General features: G+C 39.2%; 1 pseudogene; it reads right to left on the bottom strand.

The window, feature by feature from the left end:
* Window positions 1-5,008: 5,008 nt before the first annotated feature.
* Window positions 5,009-6,409, bottom strand: LOC122478611 (annotated as a pseudogene).
* Window positions 6,410-10,294: the final 3,885 nt, after the last annotated feature.

Genomic DNA, 10,294 nt, shown 5'->3' with positions numbered 1-10,294 from the left:
GTTGTTCCTTCTTTTTAGGGTCGTATTGCATTCCATTGTATGTATATACCGTATTTTGCTTATCCCTTCATCCCTTGCTTAATTCTTTTGGCTAATGTAAATAATACTGCTTCTAAGTATGGGCTTATAAATATCTGTTGATATCTCGTCTTTCAATTTTTGGGGGTATATACCCACAAATGGAATGGCTGGATTATATGATAATTCTATGTTTAATTTTTTGAGGAAGCTTCATACCGTTTTCCATAGTGGCTGCTCATTTTACATTCCCAACAGTGTACAAGGGTTCTAATCACTTTTCCTGTTCACTGGCACTTGTTATTTTGTTATTTTTAAAAGAGTAGCCATTCTCATGCGTGTGAAGTGGTATCCATGGACCCTCATTTGTCCCCCTGTACGAGGGCTGGAAGAAACCACTTCTTCCCCTAAGAACTGGTATCTCACTGTGGTGTTGATTTGCATTTCCCTAATGATTATTGATGTTGCATATCTTCTCAGATGCATTGGCCATTGTATATCTTCTTTGGAGAAATATCTGTTCAAGTCCTTGGACCGCTTTTTAATCAGGTTGTCTTTTTTCATCTCAGGAGTTGTCTAATGTGTTCTGAATATTAATCCCTTATCAGATTTGTGATTTGGAAATATTTTCTCCCATGTTTGGATTGCATTCTTACTCTGTTGATACTATCCTTTGATGCACAAAAGTTTTAAATTTTCATGAGGACCAATTTGTCTATTTTTTCTTTTGTTGCCTGTGCATTTCATGTCACATTCAAGAAATCTTTGTCAAATCTAATGTTGTGAAGCTTTGACCCATGCTTTTCTTCTAAGATTTTTAGTTTTGGCCTTTATGATGAGGTCTTTAATCCATTTTGAGATTATTTTGAATGTGGTATTAGGTATGGGTCACCTTTTTTCTTTTGGATGTGGGTATCCAGTTTTCCCAATCATTTGTTGAAATGATTGTCCTTTTCCAACGAATGGTCTTGGCACCCTAGTCAATAACCACTTGACCATATATCCAAGTTATTTTCTGGACTCTGTTATTCCATAAGTATGTATATCTATTTTTATGCCAGCACCACACTCTTTTGATTACTGTCACTTACAAAAATTTTTTTTAACGTTTTATTTATTTTTGAGACAGAGAGAGACAGAGCATGAATGGGGGAGGGGCAGAGAGAGAGGGAGACACAGAATCGGGAAGCAGGCTCCAGGCTCTGAGCCATGAACCCAGAGCCCGATGCGGGGCTCGAACTCACGGACCGGGAGATCGTGACCTGAGCCAAAGTCGGACGCTTAACCGACTGAGCCACCCAGGCGCCCTGATTACTGTCACTTTAAAGTAAGTTTCAAAATTACAAAATTCAAAACTAGGCCTTCAAATTTGTCCTTTTTCATGATTGTTTTGGCTTTTGGTGTCCCTTGACCCCAAATAAAATTCCATATGATTTTTCTATTTCTGCAAAATATATCATGAGATTCTGATAGGGATTGCATTGAATCTTTTGATCGTTGTGGGTAGTATTAGCAGCTTAATAATATTAAGTCTTTCAATCCAGAAAAGTCTTTCCATTTCTTAATGTCCTCACTGATTTCTTTCAGCAGGTTTCTTAGTTTTCCCTGTACCAGTTTTTGCCTCCTTGGTGAGGTCAGTTTTCCACATATTTTATTTTTATTCATGCTATTGTAAATAGAATTGTTTTCTTTTTTTTTTTAATTTTTTTTTCAACGTTTATTTATTTTTGGGACAGAGAGAGACAGAGCATGAACGGGGGAGGGGCAGAGAGAGAGGGAGACACAGAATCGGAAACAGGCTCCAGGCTCTGAGCCATCAGCCCAGAGCCCGACGCGGGGCTCGACGCGGGGCTCGAACTCCCGGACCGCGAGATCGTGACCTGGCTGAAGTCGGACGCTTAACCGACTGCGCCACCTAGGCGCCCCTAGAATTGTTTTCTTAATGTCCTTTTGAACTGTTCATTGTGAGTGTATAAAAATACAAATGATTTTTTCATGTGATTTTGTATCCTGCAACTTTCCTGAATCCATTTATGAATTAAAATTTTTTTTTTGCAGAATTAAAAAAAATTTCTACATAGAAGGTTGTATAATGAAACAGGGATAGATTTACCCCTTCCTTTCCAATCTGGATGCCTTTTATATCTTTTTCTTGCCTAATTGTTCTGGCTGTAACTTCCAATACCATATTGACTAGAAACGGTGAAAGCAGGCATCCTTGCCTTGTTCCTGATCTTAAGGGAAAATCTCTTAGGCTTTCAACACTGATATTAACTGGGGCATTTATAATTGGATTTTATTATGTTGGGGTAATTTCCTTTTATTCCTTGTTGTATAAGTCCTTTTATAATGAAAGGGTGTTGAATTTTTTCTTTGTCTGCATTAATTGAGATTATCATGTGTGTTTTTTTTTAACCTTAATTTTGTTAATGTGATGTATTACTTGATTTCCTATGTTGACACTTCCTTGAATTCCAGGAATAAAACTCACTTGTTCATGATGTATAATCCTTTTAATATGCTCTTAAATTCAATTTGCTAGTATTCTGTTGAGTTTTGCACCAATATTCATGGGGGATATTGATCTGTAGCTTTCTTCTCTTGTAGTGTGTTTGTCTGGCTTTGGTATCAGGACCATGCTAACTTTATAGAATGACTTCAGAAGAGTTTCCTTTTTCTTCAAATTTTTGGGAAGAGTTTGAAAAGGATTGGTGTTAGTTCTGTAAGTGTTTGGTAAAACTCACCAGTAAAGCCATGAGGTCCAAGGCTTTTCTTTGTCAGGTGTTTGATTACTAATTTAATATCCTTTCTGGTTATAGGTCTATTCAGATATTCTATTTTCTTATAATTGTGTCTTGGTAGGTTTTAGTTTCAGGGAATCTATCCATTTCATCTAGGTTTTCCAGTTTGTTGGCAAGCAATTGTTTACAGTGCTCTCTTATAATCCTTTTTATTTCTGTAGAATAGGTAATAATATCTACACTTTCCTTTCTGATTTTATTATTATTATTTTATTATTTTATTTTTTATTTATTTTTGAGAGACAGAGAGAGACAGAGAGAGAGAGAGAGAGAGAGAGAGAGAGAGGCAGAGTGTGAGCGGGGAAGGGGCAGAGAGAGAAAGAGGGAGGCACAGAATCCAAAGCAGGCTCCAGGCTCTGAGCACAGAGTCTGATTAGGGCCTGAATTCAGGAACTGTGAGATCAAGACCTGAGCTGAAGTTGGATGCTTAACCAATTGAGCCACCCAGGCGCCCCTCCTTTCTGATTTTAGTAGTGTGTTTTCTCTCTTTATGTCTTTAGTCAGTCTAGGTAAAGCTTTGTCAATGTTATTGATCTTTGCAAAGAATCAGTTTTTGGCTTCATTGATTTTCTTCATTGCTTTTCTATTCCCTGTTTTATTTATCTCTGATATAATATTGATTCTTAACTTTCTTCTGCTTGCCGTGAGTTTATTTGTTGTTTGTTTACTAGTTCTTAAGTTGTAGAGTTTGGTTGTTGATTTGAGATCTTTTTTGATATAAACATTTGCAGCTATAAATTTCCCCATAAGCATTGTGTTCCTGTATTCTATAAGTTTGGATATATTGAGTTTTGTTTTCAGGTGTCTCTAAATATTTTCTGATGATTTTCTTTGGTGGTATACTTGTTTTACTGTTAAATTGACACATCTGAACCAAAATATTCACAATACTTGATACACTTTAAAGAGAATCATGTACTATAGTCTTAGATGTAACCACAGAACAAGCAGAACAAAAAGCTTTAAAATATATCCATAGTGTGTATTATTTCAATATTCATTCATTTACAAGTTAGACTTTTTCTTTTTGTAATTCTTTAAAGTTATTTATCTAGTTCTTTATTTATTTATAGTGTGTGTGGGTGAGTGGGGAGATGGGCAGAGGGAGAGAAAGAATCTTAAGCAAGCTCCATGCTCAGCATGGAGCCCAAAGCAGGGCTCGATCTCATGACCAGGAGTTCATGACCTGAGCTGAAATCAGAAGTCTGATGCTTAACCAATGGAGCCACCCAGGTGCCCCTCTTTTCCTTTTTCTTTCATTGTTTTATTTGTTTATTTATTTATTTACAAAAATTTAAAAATGTTTATTTATTTTTGAGAGACAGAGAGAGACATGGCATGAGTGGGGGAGGGGTAGAGAGGGAGACACAGAATCCAAAGCAGGCTCCAGGCTCTGAGTTGTCAGCACAGAGCCCGACGAGGGGCTCGAACCCATGAGCTGGGAGATCATGACCTGAGCTGAAGTCAGATGCTTAACCAACTGAGCCACCCAGGCGCCCCACTGTGAATTATTTTTAAACATCAAAATGAGTACTGTATGAAATTTTAATTCTATAAAATCAAATGCTGTAAAATTATTGCCAACTGCTTTTGCATATCAGAAACAAATTTATAGATATTTTTATTTTATTTATTTAAAAAAATTTTTTTTTCAACGTTTATTTATTTTTGGGACAGAGAGAGACAGAGCATGAACGGGGGAGGGGCAGAGAGAGAGAGGGAGACACAGACTCGGAAACAGGCTCCAGGCTCTGAGCCATCAGCCCAGAGCCTGACGCGGGGCTCGAACTCACAGACCGCGAGATCGTGACCTGGCTTAAGTCGGACGCTTAACCGACTGTGCCACCCAGGCGCCCCTATAGATATTTTTAAACATCTCAGGGCACATGGGTGGCTCAATTGGTTAAGCATCTGACACTTAGTTTCAGCTCGGGTCACAATCTCACGGTTCGTGAATTCGAGCCCCACATCAGGCTCTGTGCTGACAGTACAGAGCGTGCCTGGGATTCTGTATCTCCCTCTCTCTGCCCCTCCCCTGCTCTCTCTCTCTCTCTCTCTCAAATAAACTTAAAAAAATATTTTGAAAACAGCTCAATGTACTAAGTCTTATCCAGGTGTACAACGTAATATTTTTTCAATAAAAAGCTGTATATCTAAAACAATTCAAGAACTCACAATAGAATAAACTGTTAAAAATGTGCAAGTTCACTAGACATGACCTACACTCTGTTGTATATGGATAGAGGTTTAAATGCTTATCTTATTGTAAAATACATTGAGTTTTTTGTATTCCTTGGTTATCATACATTGTCTCCCTTAAGAGGAGGTATGGTACTGTTATCTCCAGTTTCTAGTTCTGGTAATGAAAACCTCCATGAAGTCTGTTAACAATTCATTACTGGTACATTTATGAAGGCAGCTCACATGATTTGCAAACAAAACCTTCAGGCCTCGTGTTATTTACCAAAGAATTCAGTGCAGCAAGAAGAGAAAGCCCAGTATGCAAATTTACAGACTAATCTACAAATTAACCAGTTTCTGTGATCCAAACTGTGTCAAACTTTCAAGGTATTGTCCATAAAGTTCCATATCATTGTGACCTGCCCCTTCTACCCACAGAGGCTGCATTGGTCTTTGACAAGACTCAAACAATGTGAGGCCATGTGAAGGGTCAAGATGACTTCATCTTCAGTCCCGTGAATTAATACTGGAGAGGTTATCTTAGAGACTTTGTCAATGTTTGGGAATGCATCCAAACAGTAGGTCTTCATGGTATCAGGAAAAGTGACTGGCATTGCCGAGGTCAAAGGGGAATGAAGAATTATGCAAGCACTCTTACACCAAGCTGCAAGATCCACAGATGGTACTGTCCCTCTCTAATTTGGTCATTATAGAATCACATTTTCAGGGCGTTATCCATATCTTGTCCTAAGAGCAAGCCAAGCAGCTTCTATATCTGCATAGAGGTTCTTGTCTGATGGTTTCCCAGAACTTGGGCCATACCCAGAATAATCCTATGAGAGCATATGACAATTACTCTGTGATCCCAGTCCTATATAGAGTTGCTCATCTGACCACGATCAACAGCACTTCCATGTGAGAAGAATAAAGCGTACTTGACATTGGGTGAACAACGTGCAAACATGCAGACAATTCTGTTGCCTTTACTGGTTCTAGTCATGAAACACTAATAGCATCTCTTTGTTTAGAAGAGTGCTGCCAGTCTGCTGGTTGTGATCGGTGTAAAGTCCAGAGGCTTCCACGTTCATCATACATCAGCATATAAGTTGAATAAGGTGGCAAAAATGCTAATTTTGAAGCCATTTTCCCAGGAAAGGCGGACAGCAGAAGAGGCCACATAGTTCACTAAAGGAGAGGTTATTCTTCTATACCTGAGGTGTGGGGAGGAAAGGGCCAGGAGGGAGTCCCTGCCCATGCACTGTTCTCCACAAGATGCGACCCATGCTGCAGCCACTGCCGCCACCTCCCCTTCTGGCACAGCAGACACCTCTCCAGATGCAACCAGGTCTTCTTCACCCTTACTTTCCTTTCTATGCTCCTCCTCAGCCTCCTCTGTGGGGCCGGCTCTCCTGATGGGAGGAAGGTGGACATGGAACCGAGGGGGCGGGGGGGTGAGCAGAACTCTCGCTAAGGAAGGAGTTGGTCACTGACTTAAATGTTTTTTAAATAGTTCACTTGGGATTTCTTTGGGCCCATTGGTTAAGAGTGTGTTTAATTTCCTCCCTATTTGTATATTTTCCGGTATTCCTTTTGTTTTTGATTTCTAACTGCATCCCATTGTGGTTGGAAAAGATATTTTGTGTCATATCTCCTTTCAATACTGTTGAGTCTTAATTTGTAGTCTAACATATAGTGTATCCTGGACAATGTCCCATGTGCGCTGGAGAAGAACGTGTATTCTGTTATTCGTGGGTAGAGTGCTGTGTATGTGTGTGTCAGATCTAGCTGGTTTCTTGTGTTGCTCCAGACCTGTGTTTCCTCACTTTTCTTCTGTGGGGTGCTCTATCCAGCTTTGAGAATGGGACAGTGAATTCTCCAGCTACTATTGTGGGTCCCTACTTCTCCTTTTCCTTCTATTAAACTTTGATTCATAGATTTTGTTGATCGGGCATTAACGCTAAAAGTTTATCATTGTCAGATATTCTTGCTCTATTGAAACTTTGTTGTTTTGTCTCTTCTAAATTTCTTTTATTTAAAACCTATTTGGTCTGATATCAGTAGAAAATACTCCAGTTCTCTCTTGATTACTGTGTGCAGGGGATACCTTTTCTTACTTTTCACTGTCAAACTATTTGTGTTTTTCAATAAAGTGAGTCTCTTTTAGACAACATAGAGTTAGATCATCTTTCTGTCACCATTCTGCCAGCCTCTAGTTTTGACTGGAGTATTTAATTCATTTACATTCAAAGTAATTGCTGATAAGGAGGGACGTGTCTCTGTTATTTGGCTATTTTCTACATGCCTTATAAATACATTGTTCCTCATTTCTGGATTTGTTGTTTTAGTTTAGCTTTTTTAGTGAAATGGTTTAATTCTCTCTCATTTCCTTTTGCATATATTACTCTATAGACATTTTCTTTATGTTTGCCATGGGGATCACATCACACATCCCAAAAGTATAGCCCTCTAATGCGTATTTCTACAAGCTTATCTTCAATAACAGACCAAAAGTCTCATTTTATGCAGCTCAATCTGATCCCCTTGCAGTAATTGATGTCAGAAAATTACATCTTTATACATCATCCCAAAACATAGACTAATAATTGTTTTCGTGTTATTTGTTAAATCAAGTCAAAAACAAAAAGTGGAGTTACAATTCAAAGTTACAATAATAGCGGCTTTAAAAAAAATATCAGTCTTTTAAATCATGTAGAAAACAAAAACTGTACTTATAAAAAGTCACACTAAAACGATGTTTATAATTGCCCATTTATTTACCTTCACTGAGATCTGTATTTCTTCACACAACTTCAGTGACTGTCCAGTGTCCTTTCACCCTGAAGGATTCCCTTTAGCAAACCTTGCAGGGCAACTATGGGGAAATGAACTCTCTACCTTTGTTTACCAGAGAATGTCTTCATTTCTCCCTCACTTTGAAGACCCATTTTGCAGATATAGGATTCTTGATTGGAATATTTTTCTTTCAGCACACAGCATATCAGCCCATTGCCTTCTGGTCTCTAGGCTTTCTGATGACAAATCTGTCAACTTTTTAAGGAACCATTGTACTTGATGAGTCACTTTTCTCTTAGTGCTTTCAAGACTCTTTGCCTTTGGTTTTCGTTTCATTATAATGTGTCTTGGTGTGGATGTCTTTGCGTTCATCCTAAATGGAATTTACTATTCTTCTTGGAATGTTTATATTCATGTCTTTCATCAATTTGGATCAAGTTTTCAACCATTATTTCTTCAAATAATCTCTCTTACTTTATTCTCTATCTTCTGTCTGGGACTCCCAAAATGCATATGTTGGTCCCTTTTCTGGTGTCTCAGTGCTCCCTTAGACTGTTCACTTCTCTTCAATGTTTTTCATTTGGCTCCTCAGACTAGATAATTTCAACTGTTCTCTCATCAAGCTCAGTGATTCTTTGTTCTGCTTACTGTAGTCTGCTCTTGAATACCTCTAGCAAATTTTTCATTACAGTTGTTGTACATATCAGCACCAGACTTTCCTTTCAGTTTCTCTTCATGTTGTGTATCTCTTTGTTGATATTTTACTTTATTCATAGCTCAATGTTTTGACTTTTTGGGTCTTCCTTTAATTCTTTGAACATCTTACAGACTGTTGATTTAAAGTACTTGTCTAGGAGTGGCTGGGTGGCTCATTTGGTTAAGCATCTGACTTCAGCTCGGATCAGGATCTCATGGTTCATGGGTTCAAGCCTTGCATCGAGCTCCATGCTGTCAGCTCAGAGCCTGGAGTTTGCTTCAGATTCTGTATCTCTCTCTCTCTCTCTGCCTCTCCCGTGCTCACACTCTGTTTCTCTCTCCCCCTCTCTCAAAAATAAATAAACATTAAAGAAATTTTAAAAATTAAACAAAATACTTGTCTAGTAAGTCCACATTCTGATCTTTCATGGGGTATTTTCTGGGTTTTTTGTTTGTGGGTTTGTTTGAATGAATCTTATTTTCCTGTTTCTTTGTATAATTTTTGTTTCGTTGTTGAAAACTGGTCACCTCAATCTTATAATGTGGTAACTCTGAAAATCAGATTCTTCCCATCAGCAGGTTTATTTTTGTTTTGATTTTTGATTGTTGTAGTCTGTGTGCCAGAAATCAGCCTGAGGTGTAAATTTCAGCTCTTCTCATGTCATTTTTCAGCCTACACTTTTCCCTGAGCATGTGTGTGGTAATTTTCTACATCCCTGCTCACCTCCTCTACCAGTGATGTTCAGAGAGGCTCTGAGAGCACAGTGGCAATGCCCCTGGGTGGCCAAGGGCTGACAACAAAAGCCCTTATACCTGCTTAGCCAGGACATCCCCCAGGGACTCCCTGGGCTACTGCACCAGGACAGGACTCTACATAGGGTTTGGCTTGTAAATTGTTTTCCCAAATATACTCTGACTTTGATGCTTCCTCCCCACTGAGTAACCAGGGACTTTGGCCTTACAGAAGAAAAGGTCTGTAGGCCATTAAAGTTGGTTCCCAGATCTGAAGCCAGATCCACAAACATGCTGGATGTTCCAATGCATAATCTGGCACTTTCCATGGAGAGGACATTGGACTAGGAGTCCCTGTCACTTGTTCCTGCTGCAGCATTTGATGCTGGAGGCTGGGATACTGGTTCTTTATTTCAGTCATGTAAATGCCATAATCTTCACTCCTGACAACTTCAGGTCCCTCTGTCTGCTATCCATAACACTTGAGTCAGGAGCTCTGGTACCCAAGTTCAAATCTCATTTATACCCCGATGGCTAACCAAGGGGTTTGAGAGTGGCTAGCCAGGAGCTCCCAAGGGCCTCAATCTCTGTAGCTGAGCCAATGACCTACAACAGGAAAAGCCCCTTCCTGAGTCCCAGACATCTCAAAGGCATCTGGTGGTTAAGCACTGCTTGTCTACAGTGCCCAATGTGATTGAAATGTGAGGCACTGTGCATAGTCCTGGTTGCTTGCTCAGGCAACCAAGGCCAGCAGGCAGGCAGTAAACTCAAGTAGGAACATGTGCAGATGCATCCACACGTGTACAGGACCCACCACACCAAACACCCATAAACTTTCCTCTTTCCAGCCTTCAAGTAAACATTAAGGAATTCTGGTCACAGCGTTCATTCCCTCTTTCCTTCTCTTCCTTCCTTCCTTCCTTCCTTCCTTCCTTCCTTCCTTCTTTCCTTCCTTCCTATTTCCAAGTATATTAAGTGGATATCTCTGTGCCAATCTGTGTGTTAGGCTTGGTAATCATTTAATGAAACAGACAGAACATATATTCTCCTAATGCTTACAATCTGATAGAAAA

This window comes from Prionailurus bengalensis, unplaced genomic scaffold (assembly GCF_016509475.1).
Source record: "Prionailurus bengalensis isolate Pbe53 unplaced genomic scaffold, Fcat_Pben_1.1_paternal_pri Un_scaffold_109, whole genome shotgun sequence".
NCBI lineage: Eukaryota > Metazoa > Chordata > Mammalia > Carnivora > Felidae > Prionailurus > Prionailurus bengalensis.
Note: the sequence above shows the minus strand (reverse complement) of the source record. Positions and strands in the feature narration are given on the sequence as shown.